This window comes from Oreochromis aureus, linkage group 1, assembly GCF_013358895.1.
Source record: "Oreochromis aureus strain Israel breed Guangdong linkage group 1, ZZ_aureus, whole genome shotgun sequence".
In the NCBI taxonomy this organism is placed as follows: Eukaryota; Metazoa; Chordata; class Actinopteri; order Cichliformes; family Cichlidae; genus Oreochromis; species Oreochromis aureus.
This window is the reverse complement of record NC_052942.1, coordinates 5257392-5279175: the sequence shown is the minus strand read 5'-3', so window position 1 is coordinate 5279175 and position 21784 is coordinate 5257392.

Here is a 21784-nt window from a genome sequence, read left to right as displayed (position 1 = left end):
AGCTCTAAGATATTCTATATAAATGTACCTGTCCACTGATCAATTACATTTGTGTTTGTGTTTTTATCTATTATTTTTAGAAATTTCAAAAAATCACAAGCAAAGGGAGAACACACCATGACACATGTTTAAACAAGGAAGGTTTATTTATCAAAATTAATCATTAATTTATTTATCATAACATAATTTTCATCCCCCAAAAACACATGTGGGTGAGACTCATTCTGGATCCTGGTTTGACATTAATTAAGACTCCAAGAGGCTCGACATTTATCTTTTAATCACCCACCTGTCTCCATTGTGTTCATCAGGCCACACTAAAGGTAGTGGCCAGCAGGCATTCTTTGGATCATGTGTAATGATCCATCATTACGTTACATAGTTTCCTTCCCCAATTTCTGGTGAGTCTTAATTGAGTCAAGAGTTGAGCTAGCTTTCTACACAACTATGATACCAATCTTGCATTCCACTACATCCCAAAAGTGGTAAGACCTGGTGGCTATGGAGACCATTTCAATACGAGACCTCTTTGTTATGTTTAACAAACTATTCAGAGATGATTTGCTCTTGCATTTGTGTGTGTCATTGTTAATGTCTGAGAACCTGATAGCTCAAAAAATTTTAAATGTCTGTCTGAACGCCAACAAAGATACCCAACGGATTTACTTTACCAAGTGAATCGTCACGGTCCATTTGATCAACCTTTGTTGTTTTATTTTATTTTATTTTATTTTATTTTATTTTATTTTATTTTATTTTATTTTATTTTCAGTTGTTACAGACGTGACAGACATGGCTGTGGGATAAGACAGAGAGAAAGAAAGAGAGGACGGAAAAGAAAAACAGAGGGGAAAGGGGACAGTGAGAAAGGACACTTAAAAAGAAAAATCTCCTGGATCACCTGTTAAGAGAGAAAAAAGAGAAAACAAGCAAGAAAAGAGAGCAACATAATAAACACAACATCGTCAGATTAATCTTGCTAACAGTAAATAACAGTAGATACCATGTAACGATCTGCTAGAGGGTGTGGGGAGCCATAGCCCCGTCCCCCAGGGCATGAAGCAGGCATGGAGGAGATCCAGGCCCCAGACATCCAGAGGCCCCAGAGTGCGAGAGCCCTAGGAGGACCATCAGAGGGGCATCCGTGCCACACTTCTGGGAAGAGCTGAGGAGATCCCCGGAGTATAGTACACATTCAAAACAAGGTATAGAAGAACGGATCACCAGAAACACTGAATAAAGACTTGTTTGTTCTTTTAAATATTAACTTGATTCAATGATAAAATTCTATAAATTGCTATTTTCGTTCATTTACTTTAAAATAGCTTATATATAATGCTTTACTTGTCATTTGTAATTCTGTATCCTCATTTAAATATATACACTTCAACCATCAAAACAGGTATTATTAACTGCTGAACCAACTATTAGTTACAGCCAGACAAAAGCAAGTAAAGTATAACCAGGCACTTGAAAAAGCTCAATAAATAAAGTTAGCAATATGATCCCAAGCAAAACATGACTTAGTATTTGCACACATCTCTGGAGGGATTTTGGTACAGTCCTCTTTACAGAAACTGGACGCAGCTCAGTATCATTTTCAGGGCTAAGAAGGTCGAAGTGTTCTTTCCATAGTTGGCCTCAGCCTGAGTCACTAAGGAAGGCGGGTCCACTGAGCCATGTAGAATGAGACAGATGTTAAGAGGGCAATGCTCGTGTGGCATGGTCAGCTGGGTTTAGCTGTGTGGGCACATAATGCCATTGCTGGGTCTGGGTAGAATGCGTGATGGGCTCCATATGGTTATGCACATAAGCATAAAAGCGTCTCTTTTCATCAAAAATGTATCCAAGGACTACCTTAGAGTCTGTCTAGAAGTTCACTTCATCTATTGTAGAGTCAAGCACCTGCTGGGCCATTTCGACCATTTCGACCACTTCTACAGCCAGTGCAGCAGCACAGAGCTCTAACCCACATAGCAGACAGGTCTGGCCTGGATCTGGTGTCAAGCTGGCACTGCTGGCTGATTTCTGGCATGGTAAGTGGTATGTCATCCAGATATGGGCCAGGCCTGGCGTAGATGGCACTGTTTATAGATGGCTCAATTGTGGTTTGGTTTATGTGGCCCAGGTTCATGGAAAACAGGTCTGGCTCAGATCCGGCATCAAGCTGACACTTTTGACTGACTGGTGTCATGGCAGGGTGTATGTCAACCAGATGTGGACCAGGTCTGGCAATGATGGCCCTGTTTATGTTCCTATTTTCCTATTTTAGTTAGAAGACCTAAACCATGTTGCAATACTATACTGCTATGGTAGCCAATTTTTCAAATGCAGGTTTGACAGGTTTGTGAGTGTACACTTTATCCAAAACCTAGTGAGGGCTTACTCATGCTTCCTACTGGGTGGCTGTAGCTGAGGACGTAGAGCATGTTACCTACTGATCGGAAGGTAACTGGTTCGATCCCTGGTTCCTTCAGTCTGCATGTCAAGGGTTTGAATGTATATGAATGGGTGAATGTGGCATGTTGTATAGAGCACTTTGAGTAATCCGGGAGAGTAGAAAAGAACTATCCAAGTCCATCTTTCTTTTGCACTATTATGTTCTGGCACATGTTGTTATTGCATGGCTTGATTAAGGTACACATTAGGCTGACATCTGGGGCCGGAGCTGAAACTGTTCTGGGCCAGCACAGTGCCACCAGTGTGTCTGCAACTGGCCCGTGGCTGCACACAACTTACACATGGCCCACATACAGCAAAAAATGACGGCCCTTTGGTGGCCCAGATGTAGTTTGCCAGAGGTAATCCACACATGGGCCAGCACAGGACCACCAGTGTGTCCGCAACTGGCCTTGTGCTGGCCCATGTGTGGGCTACCTCTGGCAAACCAGATCTGGGCCACCAAAGGGCCGTCATTCTTTGCGGTATGTGGTGTAATATTCCTTTTTCAAACTTATGAATAAAGAATTCTTAATCTGCTTCGTGAGCCACCATTTTCTTTATTTGCCGCTCGTTCAGTCCAACATAACACACATCCACTTCCGTAAAAAAACACGCCCCGCTGCCACTACGGCAAACTACAAGGGACAATAAGCACGGAGTGCAAACATTATAAACAATACAACATCTCCCTTTTTTTTTTAAATGTCCGCCAGTGACACAGCTGGTATGCATTTCAAGATAGAACATCCTGAACATGAGGATAAGGAACAGTTTTTTCAACACTGTCATGTGTAAAATTACTGCGGCATGAGACCAACAACAACAATGCAACACGGGATATGCACTCATTAGTACATCGACATTTGACATGTTTATTTTTTTTCTTTGTCTTAGGGCAGCGATCCGCCTACACCCTTTACAATCACAGGTCAAGGATGACCCTTGGTTTGACCACTCGTCCTGATCTGGTGGTCAGTGCAAGGCTAGTGTCCATGGCTGGTGTTTTAGTGTCTCTAGATGGCGACAGGGGCTCTGCTTGTTGTTGAGCTGCACTATCTGACTGGGTTACCAGATCGGATGTTGGTGCTGAAGGTGCCGGTGACGCCTTAGCGCCTCTCAGGTGCCATCGGTTACGCCGTATAGTCTGTCCCTCGCCAGTGCGGATCACAAAAGAGCGGGCAGTCTCTGCAGGTCGGATGATGACAGCCGGTTTCCAGCTTCCGGACTCATGCTGAAAGCGAATGTGGTCCCCCTGCTGCAGCTTCGGTAGTGGTGCGGCGCTGCGATTGTAGTATCGCCTCTGATGCTCTTGTCTTTCCATACGTGTTTTTTGCACGACCGTCTGGCTTATGATGCGAGGTACCAGCTGGTATCCGGTGATGGGAAGCACTGAGCGCAGACGTCGACTCATGAGGAGCTGCGCGGGTGTCAAAGGAAAATCGTGTATATGTGATCAGCTAACATGAAATGTATTCTTTTATTGATCACTAAGCAAACCACATGTCTACGTGACTTTTCACCTAATAACTTTTGACATGAACTCTTCTGTGATAAACAGCTTACAGCTTCCTCTTTTTGTTTTGGAACATACAGACTTAGAAAAGGGGAACCTCAGCTCTGAGTTCTGAGAATAACTTTGCTATCTTTGTACACACACACACACACACATACAGACACACAGAAAAGTATAAATAAAGCACGCAGACAGTGATGAGACGCAGATCTTGCATTCCATGACTGCCCATTCGCGAGTGAAAAACTTCTGCAGTGTTTGTGTTTTCTAACTCAGATGTCTCAGCTGAAGAACGGCAGGGTGATTTAAAGAAATCCCCTGTCAGCGGGTGACCTGAAGCCGTCGACTGGCGTGTTCCTTTGCGCCAATAGAGACAGGTAGGGATCTACTCCCTGAGCATGAGCTTTATCCAGAACTGATTTGGCTGTTTTGACTGTTCTTTTGGCAAGGCCGTTGCTTTGTGGGTACAAAGGGCTTGAGGTCGTGTGGACAAAGTTCCATGTGACTGCAAAATCCTTGAACTCTCGAGAGCTGTACTGTGGGCCGTTATCAGAGATAAGCTTCTCTGGTATACCGTGTCTGGCGAATATGGCCTTGAGCTTTTTGATGACGGACCCCGCAGTGGTAGAGAATAGCCTTTCAACCTCAAAGTAGCGGCTGTAATAGTCCACAACTACTAAGTAGTCCCGTCCATGCCATGTGAAGAGATCTGAGGCCACGGCCTGCCATGGTCTCTCAGGAATCTGGTGTGGAATGAGAGGTTCTTTGGGATTCGCTGCGCACCTCTCCTGACATATGGAACAGTTTTCCACCGTGGTAGCTATGTCCTTGCCCATGCCTGGCCAGAAGAGGGCGTCCCTCGCTCTCTGCTTACTCCTCTCAATCCCCATGTGCCCAGTGTGGATTCTCTCCAGCATATTGTTTCTTAGGGCTGTTGGCACTATGATTTTGTCACCTTTGAAGATGATGCCGTGGAAGTGTGAAATTTCATCTCTGAAATTCCAGAAGTCCAAAAGGGTTTTGGGGCATTTTTTCCTGTCCTCAGGCCAGCCATCATGCACGGTTTGCTTCAGCAGGGTGAGCTGTGGGTCGCATCCCGTTGCAGCCTGTATCTCTGAGAGCTTTTTGTTACTTACTGGGAGGCTGTTTATCACTGAGTGGACCTGGTCCTCCATGCCTTCACTCAGCGTGCTGTCTTGGTTGAGCAATGGTTTCCTGGACAGAGTGTCGGCCACAGGTATGTTTTTTCCGGGCCGGTGCACGATCTCTATGTCGTATCTCTGCAGCTGTAACAGCATGTGCTGCAGACGAGCAGGGGCTACAAGATTGGCTTCTTCAGTATGTGCTCCAACAGCTTGTGGTCCGACTCGACGATGACTCTTCTGCCGTATATGTAGGTGTGGAAACGCTTGCATCCAAACAACACTGCAAAGAGCTCTTTTTCGATCTGTGCATAGTTAACCTCTGTTGGGGTCAGTGTCTTTGAAGCATATGCTATTGGGTGTCCGTCCTGCATCAACACAGCTCCCAAACCATACTTCGATGCATCTACCTGTAGCCGTAGCTCCTTGGTCGTGTCGTAGTATGCCAGTATGGGGCCTGGTTCTCTGGTTATGAGATCTTTCATTTGGTGGAAGACTCTGTCGTGATTCTGATCCCAGATGAACTCCGAGTCTTGCTTGAGCAGCTGACGCAGCGGTGCGTTCACTTCTGATAGTCGTGGTGCGAATCTGGACAAGTAGTTCGCCATTCCAAGAATTGTCTCGAGCTCATTCTTATTCTCAGGAGGTGGCATGTCCTTTATGGCCTGCAGCTTCTTTGGGTCTGGCTGGATGCCCTCCCGGGTGAGTTTGCGTCCAAAATAACTCACTTCTGTGGCGCCTATGACACATTTCTCTGGATTGAGACGCACTCCTCGCTCCCTTGTGCGCTCAAGCATGGCACGGAGGTTCTCGTCGTGTTCCTCCTTTGTCCTGCCAAACACGAGGATGTCATCCACAATGGCTGCCACTCCATTAAGCCCTTCGTATGTCTCATCGATTTTCCTTTGGAAAATGTCCTGTGCTGATATTATCCCAAAAGGAAGGCGCAGAAAGTGGTACCTGCCAAAGGTCGTGTAGAAGGTGGTGAGGAGCGATGACTTGGTGGTTAATTGGATGGCCCAATAGCCTGAGCGAGCATCCATGACACTGAAGTACTGTGCTCCTGCCAGCTTTGGTGTGATGTCATCCAATGTTGGAAACGGGTAATGGGGTCTTTTGATGGCTTTGTTTAAATCGCGAGGATCAAGGCACACTCTGAGCTTCCCATTACGTTTCTCTGTGACCACCAGTCCGTTTACCTATTCTGTGGGTTCTTTTACTTTGACGATTATGCTGTTTTTCTCCATGTCATCCAACTCCCGTTTCAGTTGTTCCCGCAGTGTGAAAGGGATCCTCCGTGGGGGGCACACGACAGGCATGGCGTCTGGGTCAATGTGTAAGTCGCATTCTCCTGGGAATTTCCCTATGCCTTGAAACATATCAGCAAACTCCTCCATGACGCTTGTGATCTGTACTGACATGACCAGCTTGACTAGGTTTAGATCCAGGCATGCTCTCAACCCTAGGATGGGGGGTGCTGCAGTTTCTACTATGTCAAAGGTCAGCATCTTGTGAATGTCTTTCCACTTGCACTTCAACTGGCAGGTGCCTTTGATGTTGAGTTTTTCTCCTCCATAGCCCGATAGTGTGCATGTGGGTGGTGCCAAGCTGACCTGCTTGAAACACTTCATAAACAATCGGGCAGGGATGACGTTAGCAGTGGCTCCTGTGTCAAGCTTAAAACTCACAGTGTGATGCAGTGAGCCTACTTCTACGTCAGTGTAAGCCTGTTCATCAGCTTCCCCTTCATTGCACTTTGTTATGGAATCTATGAATAGCTCCACTTCATCGCTTGGAGTGTCAGGGTTAATAGAGTACACTGGGTTGGGTTGATGTGGTGCTTCTGAACGGCATGCTTTGGCAAAGTGGTTCATTTTATTGCACTTTTTGCACCTCTTCCCTTTTGCAGGGCACTCCTCCTTCTGGCTGTGTGCTCATGTACATCTTCCACACAACTTTCCCATCTTATTATGATGAGGTGCCCTCCTATGTTTTTGCTGCATACTCGTGCGCTTAGCGGATACTGCATGCGCAGGTGCTGCTCCCTGCAGGCTCGTGTGTGGGTCGACCATGGCTTTCAATTGGTTTTGTGAGATCTCATAGGAGCGTGCAATGTCTATGGCTTTTTCTAGAGTCAAATCTGACCCTTGGCTCAGCAGCTTTTCTCTGACTTGTGGGAAACTGGTTGCAAAGACAATCCTGTCTCGGACCATTTCGTCACTGTTAACATAGCCACACTGCTTGACAAGTAACTTTAACTCTGTCACAAAGTGTTCAAATGACTCCCCTTCACCTTGGAGTCTTTCATTAAACTTGTATCTGGCAAAAATGGTGTTTGTTTTCGGCATGAGGTACTGTTCTAACCTGTCTAGATAGGTGTTCAGCTTTTTAGCCTCTTCATCAGATAGCTGCCATTGTTATAAATGTCTCTGCCTCTTTCTCCTACCCACAGAAGAAGATAGCTGCACTGGGTCTCCTCAGGCTTGCCGCTTAGGGGGCCGCTAAACATGAGCTTCACATGTTGTACGAACCTCCGCCAGGCATCGGGAAGATTAGCTGAATCCCAGTCCATTCGTGGTGCAGGAACTCCCGACGAATCCATTTCGCGCTGTCAGTGGGCATTTAGTTCGACTTTCTCTGACACCATGTAATATTCCATTCTCAAACTTATGAATAAAGTATTCTTAATCTGCTTCGTGAGCCACCATTTTCTTTATTTGCCGCTCGTTCAGTCCAACATAACACACACCCACTTCCATAAACAAACACGCCCCGCTGCCACTACGGCAAACTACAAGGGACAATAAGCGCAGAGTGCAAACATTATAAACAATACAACATGTGGGCCATGTGTTAGCACATTGTGTGGACCAGATCCGGGCCATACCAATTTTGCTATGTGGGAATCTGGTGATGTCTGGTTTTGGAGCCAGGCTGACTTTCCCAAAGAGAAAACCAACTTCACTGAGACCATTAGCGGCTGTGAGTTTTGTAATAATGTGAATTATTGTAAACAGGCTGAGTTGTGTTCCACAGTAGGCTGTGTTGCTACACGGACGTTTTAGAGTGTGACACAAGGAAATGAGTGTAGCGACAATGCTGTATGTTGTTGTGTAGGAAACAGATATTCTGGAGTCTGTCATAAATGAGACCACAATATAACATGGTGGCAGCAGTGCAAGTAGCGGCACACGCAGCGGAGCAAGCTGAGCGGGGAGAGTGAATCTCTTGGAGAAGACTGTCGGTACAGTGAACAACTAGTGGCTAATCGAGTTAGCACTGCTGCAAGGAATGGAGGGCCTTAAAGCACTGCCGATGCTGGTATTGGACTCCAGTAACCTGTCGAGGACATGGAAGACCTTGAGGGAAGAGTTTATGCTCTATGTGGAGCTGACCGGGGACCCAGATGGCGAACAGAAAAAAGTAAGCCTGTTCAGTTACCTCGTCGGTAGGAGCGGCAGGGAGCTGCTAGACGCGCTAATGATCGACGTGGCAAGAGATCAGTGGACAGTTAAGGACATTATTAAGGAGTTTGATGATCACTGCAATCCCACAGTTAATGAAACTGGGGAGTGTTATCTGTTCTTCACGAGAAACCAAGGTGGCAGTGAGAAAATCGACAGTTATGTGACGGAGTTGAAACTGCTTACCAAAAACTTGCGATTTTGGAGTATTAAGGGACTCACTGATTTGTGACAGGATTTTATGTGGATTTAACAACCCGAGCTTGAGGGAGAGGATGCTATGTGAGAAAAACATGATGCTGGATGCATGCATACAACACCGGAGAGCTGCAGAGCTGTTGCGGGAGCACAGCAAAGTAATTTCAGGAGCTGCAGTGGAAGACATACATGCAGGGTGGGGAGTTGTGTGCCAGAAATGGATCGGCAACACAGTGGACTAAAGTTTTGGGGCAGAACACATGAAAAGAAGAAAGAAAAATTTCTGGCATACAGACAAAAAATTCAAAAAGTGTGGCAGAGAAACCCACTTTGCAGTTAAATGCAAGGCCCATTCAGAGCAGAAGAGAAGAACAACGTGAAAGTATGTGAGAGTGATGAGTACGAGGACGTTCTCTGTGTTACAGAGGCAGACACACAGAATACAATAAACACAGAGAAAGTGAGAGTGTCATGTAATTAATATATATTCTTAATGCTTATTTTCTGTTTATATTGTTTTATAGAGCCCAGTGTAGGAAAACGCCCTTGTGAGTTAGAATGTAGGCCAAAAGTTACAGAGTAGACTGCACATCTTGTGCAGAGAACAGGAAGTTTCAGTGCACAGCCATATTAATAAATCGGACACAAAAAAGAGGAACTAAGTAAACTGAGTTTGTGTGACGTGCAGCGGAACTACAGGGAGTGCAGAATTATTAGGCAAATGAGTATTTTGTCCACATCATCCTCTTCATGCATGTTGTCTTACTCCAAGCTGTATAGGCTCGAAAGCCTACTACCAATTAAGCATATTAGGTGATGCGCATCTCTGTAATGAGAAGGGGTGTGGTCTAATGACATCAACACCCTATATCAGGTGTGCATAATTATTAGGCAACTTCCTTTCCTTTGGCAAAATGGGTCAAAAGAAGGACTTGACAGGCTCAGAAAAGTCAAAAATAGTGAGATATCTTGCAGAGGGATGCAACAGTCTTAAAATTGCAAAGCTTCTGAAGCGTGATCATCGAACAATCAAGCGTTTCATTCAAAATAGTCAACAGGGTCGCAAGAAGCGTGTGGAAAAACCAAGGCGCAAAATAACTGCCCATGAACTGAGAAAAGTCAAGCGTGCAGCTGCCAAGATGCCACTTGCCACCAGTTTGGCCATATTTCAGAGCTGCAACATCACTGGAGTGCCCAAAAGCACAAGGTGTGCAATACTCAGAGACATGGCCAAGGTAAGAAAGGCTGAAAGACGACCACCACTGAACAAGACACACAAGCTGAAACGTCAAGACTGGGCCAAGAAATATCTCAAGACTGATTTTTCCAAGGTTTTATGGACTGATGAAATGAGAGTGAGTCTTGATGGGCCAGATGGATGGGCCCGTGGCTGGATTGGTAAAGGGCAGAGAGCTCCAGTCCGACTCAGACGCCAGCAAGGTGGAGGTGGAGTACTGGTTTGGGTTGGTATCATCAAAGATGAGCTTGTGGGGCCTTTTCGGGTTGAGGATGGAGTCAAGCTCAACTCCCAGTCCTACTGCCAGTTTCTGGAAGACACCTTCTTCAAGCAGTGGTACAGGAAGAAGTCTGCATCCTTCAAGAAAAACATGATTTTCATGCAGGACAATGCTCCATCACACGCTTCCAAGTACTCCACAGCGTGGCTGGCAAGAAAGGGTATAAAAGAAGAAAAACTAATGACATGGCCTCCTTGTTCACCTGATCTGAACCCCATTGAGAACCTGTGGTCCATCATCAAATGTGAGATTTACAAGGAGGAAAACAGTACACCTCTCTGAACAGTGTCTGGGAGGCTGTGGTTGCTGCTGCACGCAATGTTGATGGTGAACAGATCAAAACACTGACAGAATCCATGGATGGCAGGCTTTTGAGTGTCCTTGCAAAGAAAGGTGGCTATATTGGTCGCTGATTTGTTTTTGTTTTGTTTTGAATGTCAGAAATGTATATTTGTGAATGTGGAGATGTTATATTGGTTTCACTGGTGAAAATAAATAATTGCAATGGGTATATATTTGTTTTTTGTTAAGTTGCCTAATAATTATGCACAGTAATAGTCACCTGCACACACAGATATCCCCCTAAAATAGCTAAAACTAAAAACTACTTCCAAAAACATTCAGCTTTGATATTAATGAGTTTTTTGGGTTCATTGAGAACATGGTTGTTGTTCAATAATAAAATTATTCCTCAAAAATACAACTTGCCTAATAATTCTGCACTCCCTGTATATATATAACCATGCTGGCTTCTAATGATTTCAGACCTGAGCTTGTGTTCGTATGCTCAGCTCTCCGTTCCCGGGAATGTCAAATAAAGATCATTTTTTGAGTTAGACCACTTTGAGCCGTGTTTTTCTTCGCCGCCAAAAGAATGCAAAGAACCGAATTTAATAAGAGCCACTAAACTCTTTGCAGGCATGCTGATTGGCAAAGAGATTGTAAATTTTTAGATGGACTGTAATGTAATGGCAATTCACATGCTAAGCCTGCACACAGAGTTAGAGGACACACAGACAGTGTTGATGATGTCCAACAAAAGTAAGATAAAGCTGTTGGGAAAGTGCAAAGTTAAGATACGCAACCCGAGAAATCAGAAACTCTATCAGTTGGAGTTTCAAGTGGTTGACAAAGAGTGTAAAGTACCACTGCTGGGCAAGATCCAAAACCCTCAAATAAAGCTCTAAGACGGAGCCACTTTCCATTGCCTACCATTGAAGACATTTTGCCTGATCTGTCGAAGGCTAAAGTGTTCAGTGTCTACAATGTGAAGAGTGGATTCTGGCATGTCAAATTGGAGGAGTCAAGCTCCTTGACGACAATTCAATTCAATTCAATTCAATTTTATTTATCGAGCACCAAATCACAACAACAGTCACCTCAAGGTGCTGCATATTGTAAGGTAGACCCTACAATAAAAGATACAGAGAAAAACCCAACAATGACCCCCTGTGAGCAAGCACTTTGGTGAAAGTGGGAAGAAAAACTCCTTTTAATAGGAAGAAACCTCCAGCAGAACTAGGCTGATAGTGTCCTCTGTGTTCTTTCTTATACTTGGACCCCTGTTTGATCCATGACTACTTCAAAGCATGAGGAAACTTTTCCACAATTGGGTTTATTTCTCTTGGACTGTCGAAAAGTCTGAGGCTGGCAGATATCCATCGGAGCAACTCTGGGAAAGCTCTGTAGGCATTTGAACAGAGAAGCTTTAATTACTTTAGATGAGCCATAATACCTGTCTAGCCTTTGCCATAAACGCTGAAGACCTGCTTCTAGATTATTAATGTGAACAGCCCTAATTCTCAGAGAATGCTGGAGAGACTCACCGCCAAGCCACTTTGTGAGTAAATCAAGCTCTTCACTGCATTTTAGATTTAAGCCTTCAGTGGCACTGTGGAACATAGATCTCCATGCTATATGAGTCTCAGGCTAATTATCAAACACTGTCAGTCCTGGTGTCAGTAGGCCATGACGTGAGAGGAGGGCAGAGGGGTCTGATACCTCCCCTTGTCGCTGTGGTGTGGCCGCTTCAACGTGGTTGGGCCAATGGGGAGCTGGAAGTTTGGGCTGCCACACAAGCGGAGAGCGAGAGGGGTACTCATGTGAATATGCAGCCGCTGTTGATATGTCTGGCCTTACGTTGTCCGTCTTCCATATTAGTGTCATTGTAGAAGTGGGTATCTACATACGCTTGAGTGCAGCCGATGCCCATGGCTATAATGGCAGGAAAGTCTGGCGGGCTTCACAGACTCCACTTAGTCCTGAACCGCATCCTCTAGCACCCTTCCTGCTGCAAGCGCTGCTTTGGCTTTGCTGCCTCCATTCGGGCCTTTTCGGCCTCCATGTCTATTTGGTTTTTAGCGCATTCTGCTCTGGCTCAGGCAGCTTCAGCATTGGCTCGTGCTTGTGCTCCACTTGGGCTCGCTGCTGAGCCACTTGACCGGTGTTGTATGTTCACCAGTATGATAATGATGAAGCAGTAGATTCAGTTAACGTGGTTTTATTAACCAGCAGAGCAGCAGACAACTTACATGCTTGGACTCACTAATGGAATGCCGCCTATACCACTCAAAACATACACAGACCTACACGGAGGTACGGCAAGCAGATTAGGACAAAATACCAAACTGACAGCAGGTTATCTACATCCCCCTTCTTTAGTACATCCCTAACCGGATATAAAGTTTAATGCATGCTAAACAATAATAATCACAGCATTAAAAGGTGACATACGCTGATCCTTAGGAACATTTAAATTTGCAACCAGATGGAAGAAATAAACATGACAAAATATCATTTTGCTGTATAAAGTTAAATATGATTACTACTGAAAATTACCTCAAACAGAATTTTAACTTGAAACGTGGACATCAGTTACTGTTGGATCAAATATCAAACCTGAACAAGTTCTGTGGTTTAACTAGTACCCGATTAATCCCTATATCTTGGATTTGGTTTGCATACACGACCAAAGCGTGTCCTGTAAACACCATCACTCCTGGAAGGTCTTGGAGAATGCAAAACATCAGAAGAGCTCTCAACATGAGTGCTGTCTTTAAACTGTTCTACATCATTGTTTTCACCCACGCCCTGGAGTCCATCATAATGATGATGATCAGTGTCTTTCTGAACAGTAACAGGCTCAGGCACAGGCAGCATGTGTCTGCGATTTCTCCTGTAAATGTTCCCATCTGACTGTACCAGGTAGGATCTAGGTTCTTTACAAAGTTCCTTCACCACACCTGTGCGGTCATAACCCTGTGGGGTCTGTAGCCTCACTACTTGTCCTTCTTCAAGAGGTGGAAGTGGTCGGCTGGATCTGTCATAACAGACCTTCTGAGTCAGTCTCTTGTTGAGTAGCTGGGCTTTCACTCTCTCAGATTCACGGTGTTTTGGTTCGAGCAGTTTAGTTGTGATTGGGAGCGTAGTTCGAGTCTGTCTGGATAGAAGTCGTTCTGCAGGGGAACCCAGGTTAACATCACGTGGAACATTCCTGAGATTCAGCAGGTTGAGAAATACATCTGTGCCATCTCTGTGAGATTTCTCCATCAGCTGTTTAGCACTGCGCACTGCTCTCTCAGCAAGCCCATTGGATTGAGGATACTCTGGACTGCTGGTGACATGTCGAAAGTCCCACTGTGAAGCGAAGTCTTTGAAACGATGGCTTGTAAACTGCCTTCCATTGTCTGAGATCAGAGTGTGTGGAGCACCATGAACTGAGAAGTGTCTTTTCAGCTTCTTGATGACTGTCGCTGATGTCAAATCCTTCAGCAGGTCAATCTCAAACCAGCCTGAGTGTGAGTCGACTACTACTAAATAGTGCTGACAGTGCCACTCAAAGATATCTGTGGCCACAGTTGACCAAGGAAGATCTGGAACTTCATGCAGATGAAGGGGCTCTTTTTGTTGATGAGGTTTAGTGCTGTTACACACCGAGCAAGAAGTAACTGTTTGTTCAATATCTCTTGACATGAAGACGATCCCCCGTGCTCTCCGCTTGGTAGCTTCTACGCCGGGATGTCCTCTGTGCATGATGGTGATGTAGTCTCCTTGCAGTGACTTTGGGATCACAGCTTTGGAACCTTTAAGAATGATGCCATCATCCACAGTCAGCTCATCCCTGAAAGGAAAATATGGATGAACCGCCGTGGGAAGGTTGTGGAGTCGTTGTGGCCAACCATGTTTGATGAACGAGCTGAGCGCTTGCAATGTCTCATCCTCGGCTGTGTGTCCTTTAAGTTCCTCCAGGCGCGAAGAAGAGATGCAGCTCACCGTCATGACATCAAAGTTGTCCTCTTTTCCAGACTGCTGGAAAGTGGATCTGCTGGGAGCACGAGACAGCGTGTCAGCCAGATACATTTGTTTTCCACATTTATATGTGAGCGTGATGTTGTATTTTTGGAGCCTTAACAACATCCTCTGCAATCCGGCTGGTGCGGCGTGAATAGGTTTCTTTAGTATGGTGACCAGTGGCTGATGGTCTGTTTCCACGACCACAGGCTTGCCATAAATATAGTCATGAAACTTCGTACATGCGAAAACAACAGCCAATAGCTCTTTTTCTATCTGAGCATATCTGGTTTCAGTGTCTGTCAGAGTACGTGAAGCATATGCTACAGGTTGCCCTTCCTGCAAGCAAGCTGCACCAAGACCATACTGTGATGCATCGCATGTTAGTGTCACAGGTTTGCTGACATCATAATATGACAGAACAGGTGGATTCGACATGTGCTCTTTAAGTGCGTCAAATGCAGTCAGATGCTGTGTGTCCCACATCCACTCGCTGTCCTTGTGCGTGAGCTGTCGCAGAGGAGCTGACAGATGGCTGAAGTTTGGAATGAATTTTCCAAGATAATTGACCATCCCCAGGAACCTCTGCAGGGCCTGGACATCTGTTGGAACTGGCATCTCTTTGATTGCAGCTGTTTTGGAAGGGTCTGCTTTAAGTCCCTCGCTTGTGAAAATGTGTCCGACATAACTGACCTGATTCAGCCGGAATTTGCACTTTAATGGGTTTAGTCGCAGGTTTACCTCTCTGGCACGATCAAGGACTTTTCTCAGGTTGTCGTCATGTTCTTTCATGGTTCTTCCGCCGATCAGTATATCATCAGCAATGATGGCACATGGATACCCAGCGAATATCTGCTCCATGGCTCGCTGAAACACCTCGCTGGCAGCATTAAGACCAAAAGGCATTCTGAGGAACCTGTAACGACCAAAACAAGTGCTGAAGGTGGTCAGCATGGATGATTTCTGATCCAATGACACCTGCCAAAAAGAGTTCTTAGCATCCAAAACAGAGAACACAGTAGCATTCGACATTAATGCGGCCACTTCTTCTACTGTGCGCATGGGATGGTGTGGTCTTTTCAGAGCGGTGTTTAAATCTCGAGGATTAATGCATATCCTTATTTCATTTTTGCCTTTCTTGTTGGTGGCTACCATAGAAGACACCCAGTCTGTCGGCTCTGAGACGGGAGTAATGACGCCTAATTTCTCCATCCTGTCCAGCTCTGCCTTGACTCTGTCTTTCATGGCCAAAGGGATGCGATGTGCTGGGCGAACAACTGGTTTCACATCTGGGTTCAGTGTCATGCGATAGGTGACTGGCAACCTTCCAAGCTCATCAGAAAATAAGTCGCTGTATTCTGTGATAAGCTGTTGTGACAGGTCATCTGTAGACGTGCTCAATTGGTGGACGTCATTGCTGAATGATACAAGTCCCATTTCTCTGCATGCACATAGTCCAAGTATTGGCTGAACATCTTCATTAATGACAAAGAATGATAGCACATGTGACTGTCCATGCAGAAAACACTGCAGCTTAATTACACCTGAGGTTTGAATCTTGCTGCCTCCAAATGCTACTAGGTTAACGGACTTGGGGTGTGCTTTCATTTGTTTATATGCTCTTATAATGTTAACCGTTTTCTTGGGAAGCACATTACATTTAGCACCTGTGTCCACTTTCATCTCAACAGGAATCCCATTAATCTGCACGGTGACAAAAACTTCCTCTTTGTGTTCCACATGCACATCAGTCGCATGGATTGCATATTGCAGGTTTATTCCATCAACGTAGAATGTGTCATCTCCGCTGTCGTCAGCTTGGTCTGGTTCCACATGATGAACTGACTTTCTGTGTCTTGCTACATTCTGGGTAGACTGAATGGCTCTGCACCGTTTCTTAAAATGATTCCACTTTTTGCATGCATGACACTGCTGCCCAAAAGCCGGACATTTACTCTTTTTTGCAGCATGAGCACCCCCACAGTTAGTACAGTTAGTGATATGCTGTGTTTCAGACCTGTCTCCTTGATTTTTCATTTTATCTCCTCTGTGCTTTCTTGTAAATTTGGGCTGGAGCACATCAACATTTGTTGCAGATTGTTGAGGAAAAGCAAGTGTTTTATTATGCTCTTCAGTCATTTCATGAATCTGGCAGACAGATATGGCTTTTGCTAGTGTTAAATCACTGTCACGCAGTAGCACTTTCCTTAAATTGTCATTGTTGATGCCACAAACTAGTCTGTCTCTTATTAGTTCTTCACTCAGATCACCAAATCTGCAGCTTTTTGCTTTAATCCGTAAATCACTTACATAGGATTCAACAGTCTCACCAGTCCTCTGATTCCGCGTATTGAACTTGTGTCTTTCCATCGTGACGTTGGTTTGTGGGCTGCACATTTCTCTGAATTTCCTTTTGAGGCACTCAGGATCCTCCTTCGATTCTGCAGGAATGAGAACTCGTCCTCCATCGCCGGGCTCTCTCACTTCTGGCGCGTAAACAAAAGACCGCTCCCGTTCTATAGCTTCGGGACCTGCTAAGTTGAGCAATATGTAGGCTTGTGTGCGCGCTGGCTTGTCAGAGTGTGCTGCTGCTATAAAAATGTCATACTCTTGCTCAAAAATCCGCCAATTTTCAGCAACATTACCATCGAAAACAAGCGGGTCGGGCCTCCTGAATCCTTCCGCCATGTCGGCTGCAGTCCGGATACAAAAAAAAAATGCATCCACAAAATAGACTGGAGACGGAAAAAAAAATACTGTCAAATACGAAGTACGTGTTCCGTCGCTTCTGAAACCATGTTGTATGTTCACCAGTATGATAATGATGAAGCAGTAGATGCAGTTAACATGGTTTTATTAACCAGCAGAGCAGCAGACAACTTACATGCTTGGACTCACTAATGGAATGCCGCCTATACCACTCAAAACATACACAGACCTACACGGAGGTACGGCAAGCAGATTAGGACAAAATACCAAACTGACAGCAGGTTATCTACAACCGGTGTGATCTGCACTCTGCCCTAACTTCCAGTTGGGAAAACCGCAAGGTGTCTCCTTGGTTGGACATGTCTGCTGTTGCTGGAGGGGAGTGTCTATGGATCTTGGCAATCCGCTTGATGTGAGGACAATCTTTTTACTCTTCTTCCCTCACCTGAATGCTTCTATTCGGCTTCTATTCGGCTTATGCAGCAAGCTAAACATAAATTGCTTCAGTGACCACTCAGGAGACAAAGAGTAAGGTCCATTTAGGTCCATTTAGTGTACATACATAAATGCTGCATTCAATATTGTTACCATATGTAAAAAACCAATACGAGACCACAACATAAGAATAAAAAAGCATGGCAAGTAGTGTAGCAAATCCCATACACCGGTGTGTTTTTTCCATGCTAACAGGTAAAACAAAGCATGAACAGCTAACTTACACCAGTAAATGTAACAAACTCCATAAACACAAAAGAAGGTCATCACTTCACTGGACAAGGTACTAATAAGCTGTACAATAAATCATTCCGCCAGATTATGCCATCTCAAGTGAAACAGAAGCAGGAACCATCAGAAGCACGAAACACCGGACCTTCCCTGCTGAGTGCTAGGAGCAAAAACTGCCTTAATAGGAGCTTCTAGAAGCTTCTGCTGTTGACCCACTAGATGGCAAGCTTTTGCCAGGAGCATCCCAGGAATAAACATGTTCGTTGACAGATCTATTCAATTACTTACAGCACAAATGACTATGACCCGTCCTATAACTAACTCATAACATATCTCAGAAATCATCCGAGGGACAGAATACATTACAATAACAGTTTTATTTTTGTCAAAAATAAAAAAGGTCCCCAAACTTTAAAATGAAAAACCAAAGGGTTTTTTGTTTGTTTTAAATATTAACAAAAAAGCAAGACTTGTCTTTACTGCCCTCTTCTGTCTAAAGATCTAAGGATGTACAACTACGAACTATTAACTCATAAGGCAAGGCTAATAAAGGTTCTGAAAATTCTGAAAACATTTTAATGAAGACCAACACAACAGTGTTGTGATTTTAAATACCTACAGGGTAGTCCAGGGTGTAACCCAATTAAGCCCTAAGACAGCTGGGATAGGCTCCAGCTCCTTCCCCTACCTACATACTAGACTTAGAGGGAGGGCTCTAGACTAACTATTTGCCACGGTTGCACTAGTGCGCCTAACTTTTTTTCTTAGGTGCACCAGCGCAAAAGTTAGGTGCACCCAAATTTTTCAACCACATCGCTTAACACCGCAGTTTTACATGTGAACTTTTTGGGACTGGGGGGAATTGCTGTCCATACGACAGTATTGATTTGGAGCACCGTTCTACAAGATAAGTTACTCAAAAAGTGCTTGTGCTTAAAGTGCTTTGGCACTCTTTGGCAATATTGTAGGCAATGTTAAACCTAATCATCATCTCGGCCTCCACTGACGACCAGTTTACTACTGCCTGCCACTGAACGGCAGTGGGGAGAGGGGACACTTGGGCAGTGCATTAATCACAGCATATAATGTGTTTTCTGGATACACTGTGCTTTTTCAGCGTTTCAATTCAAAACGTATTAGCACTAGGGCTGGGTATCGTCACTGATTTCTAGAATGATTCGTTTCCGATTCACAAGGTCCCGAATCGATTCGATCCACGATTCGATTCAATTTGATTCGATTCAATTCGATTCGATTCGATTCAATTAGATTCGATTTGAATCTGGGAAATTTTGACAGTCAGAAATATTATAATTCAGATCAGTACATTTACATATTTTTGTATCTATAAAAAGGAAGCTGACACACGCAAGACTTTATCAAAGGTGTAAGCATCACATCAGATGCCTTTGTGTCAAAGTAGCTGAAGATAAAACACAGAAAAACATGAAGGTGGTTTTCCTGGTCTGGGATTTTATAAAAATATTCTGCAGTACATCAAAAACGAAAGAAAACCATTAATCAACATATGAACGTTACCTCTGACGTTACAGCGGTTTTATTAGAGACACGGCTAAGCGTTTTGCATTTTGCATAATTTTAAAAAGTTTAAATTTGTTCAGTATTGAACGGCAGAAATTAGGTTTTCTTTTCGGAAGTATGTAAAACGAAAGAAAAAAAAACAGCGGCCGACAGCGCTGTAAACAACAGTAGACTTGTGTAACAAGCAAGCGAATAATGCAGAAAACAGATTTTTAGACGGGAAACTGTTCTTGAAGTATACAGAGAGGGAGAGAGAGAGAGAGAGCTGTGCATGAAGTGTGATTTTAACATAGTGGAAGCAAAATAGTAAAAGTCAGAGTGATTTCATGACGTTTATGTGAAGCGTAGTTTGGATCTTCTTTTGCTGCTGGTTCAGTCAGTATTGTTTGGAGAGAGATCAAACTAACAGCTTTAGAATCAGCGCAAAAAGGGCGTGAACACAAAGCGCGGACCCGCCGAAACATCAGAATCAGCGAGCTGTCGGCTTTCAGCCCCGACCGTGTCCGTGCAGTTGTTGTGCCAAAAAGTGATTGTCTGCCAGAAAGTGATTGCCGTCCGCGGGAGCGCGCGCAGCCGCTTAAAGCTGCAGCGCCCGTCGGGTGAGAAAGGCGACATCTCAGTGATTCTGATCCGCGGGTCCGCGCTGTGTGTTTACGTCCTTGTGCAGAATCCGTGTACCTGCTCTCATTTACTGTCTTAGCTGTTTGGTGGTTGTTGACATTTTGTGAGGTTTCACCTGAGATTCTGGCGTTTCGGGCAAAATAAATTTATATTAAAAAATCGATTCAGGATTTTAATGAATCGATTTCACGTTATCCAAGCCAGAATCGATTTTAATCGATAAATCGATTATTAAAACCCACCCCTAATTAGCACCAGTCACCAGTATTGCCGGCCATGGTCTTTCCACATCATGACAATAAATGCAGTGCATCATGTTGTCAGCTTTACTGTATCTTAGCCAGTGAAACTGGTCAAGCCACTCTCTTCCAAATGTATACATTTTCCCCCTTTTACTTTCAGTGGGCTCTGGCTCGGAGTCAATCATATGTGGCTCATTATGTGATGTGGTCTCTGAACCAGTGTTAGACATAACCCGAGAGGTCAATGGCTCAGTGTCAGTGCACTGGCTATGAATTTCCAGATGGATTAGCCCTTAATGAAAAAAGTTATCAATCATTCTTTTCATCTTTTCATAATGCAGAAAACAGAGATTTGAGATGGGAAACTGTTCTTGAAGTACATTTTGGTAGGCGAGGGACAAAACCTGCAGCTCAGAATCTGTGAGCTGTCGACTTTTAGCCCCGATGGCGTGTCTGTGTTTGTGCCGTCGGGTGAGAAAGCCGACATCTCACTGATGCGTCAAGTCCATGCTTTGTGTTTACGTCTTTGTGTGGAATCTGTTTACCTGCTCTCGTTTACTGTTTTAGCTGTTTGTTGGTTGAAATAGTTTTTTGAGCTCCTGGCGTTTCTGGCAAAATACATTTATATTTAAAAATCGATTCAGGATTTAATGAATCAATATTGCGTTATTCAAGCTAAAATCAATTTTATTCGGAAAATCGATTATTGAAATCCACCCCTACTACTCACCTCTGTCTATCCACCTCCACTTTCAAATGCACATACATGGCAGACATGTATCTGGACTACGGCCAATCAGAGAGTTCCCATCCCTGACATATTTATGAATACATTTACATTTTGCTGTTTGTTATTAGTATTAAAAGTACATATATTTTAAAAATCTATACTTTGAACGATTAATATCAACTAAAAGTATAAATCCATTAAACAAGGTAAAAGAAATCTGGCATTTGTTTTACAATTATACCTTTATATACCTTGTAAAATAGCTACTCTTACTGATTTATTTTTAGCAAAAGAAAACCACAAACCATTGACTCCTTTAAAATGTCATTTCTGCTTCCAAAGCATGATATTTGGGTTTGAGGTTTGGCTAAATGTTTTCCATGTTTTTTAAAGTCACTACATCAGCTCTGCAGCAGAGTTCTTATATTATATCACCTTATTAATTAATTCTATTCTCATGTGCTAGCATCTAAGATGGGAGAGGCTTAGACACAGAAACAAGATCAGGCTGTATAAACTGAAAAATGAGACAAAAAGCTCAAGGTTATTTCCTATAATAGGTAAAGGAACGGCTGTTTTACTTTTCACACTACAATGTTTAGACTCCACACAGCCATTTATCTTTAAGAACACTGTGTGGTGTTACTG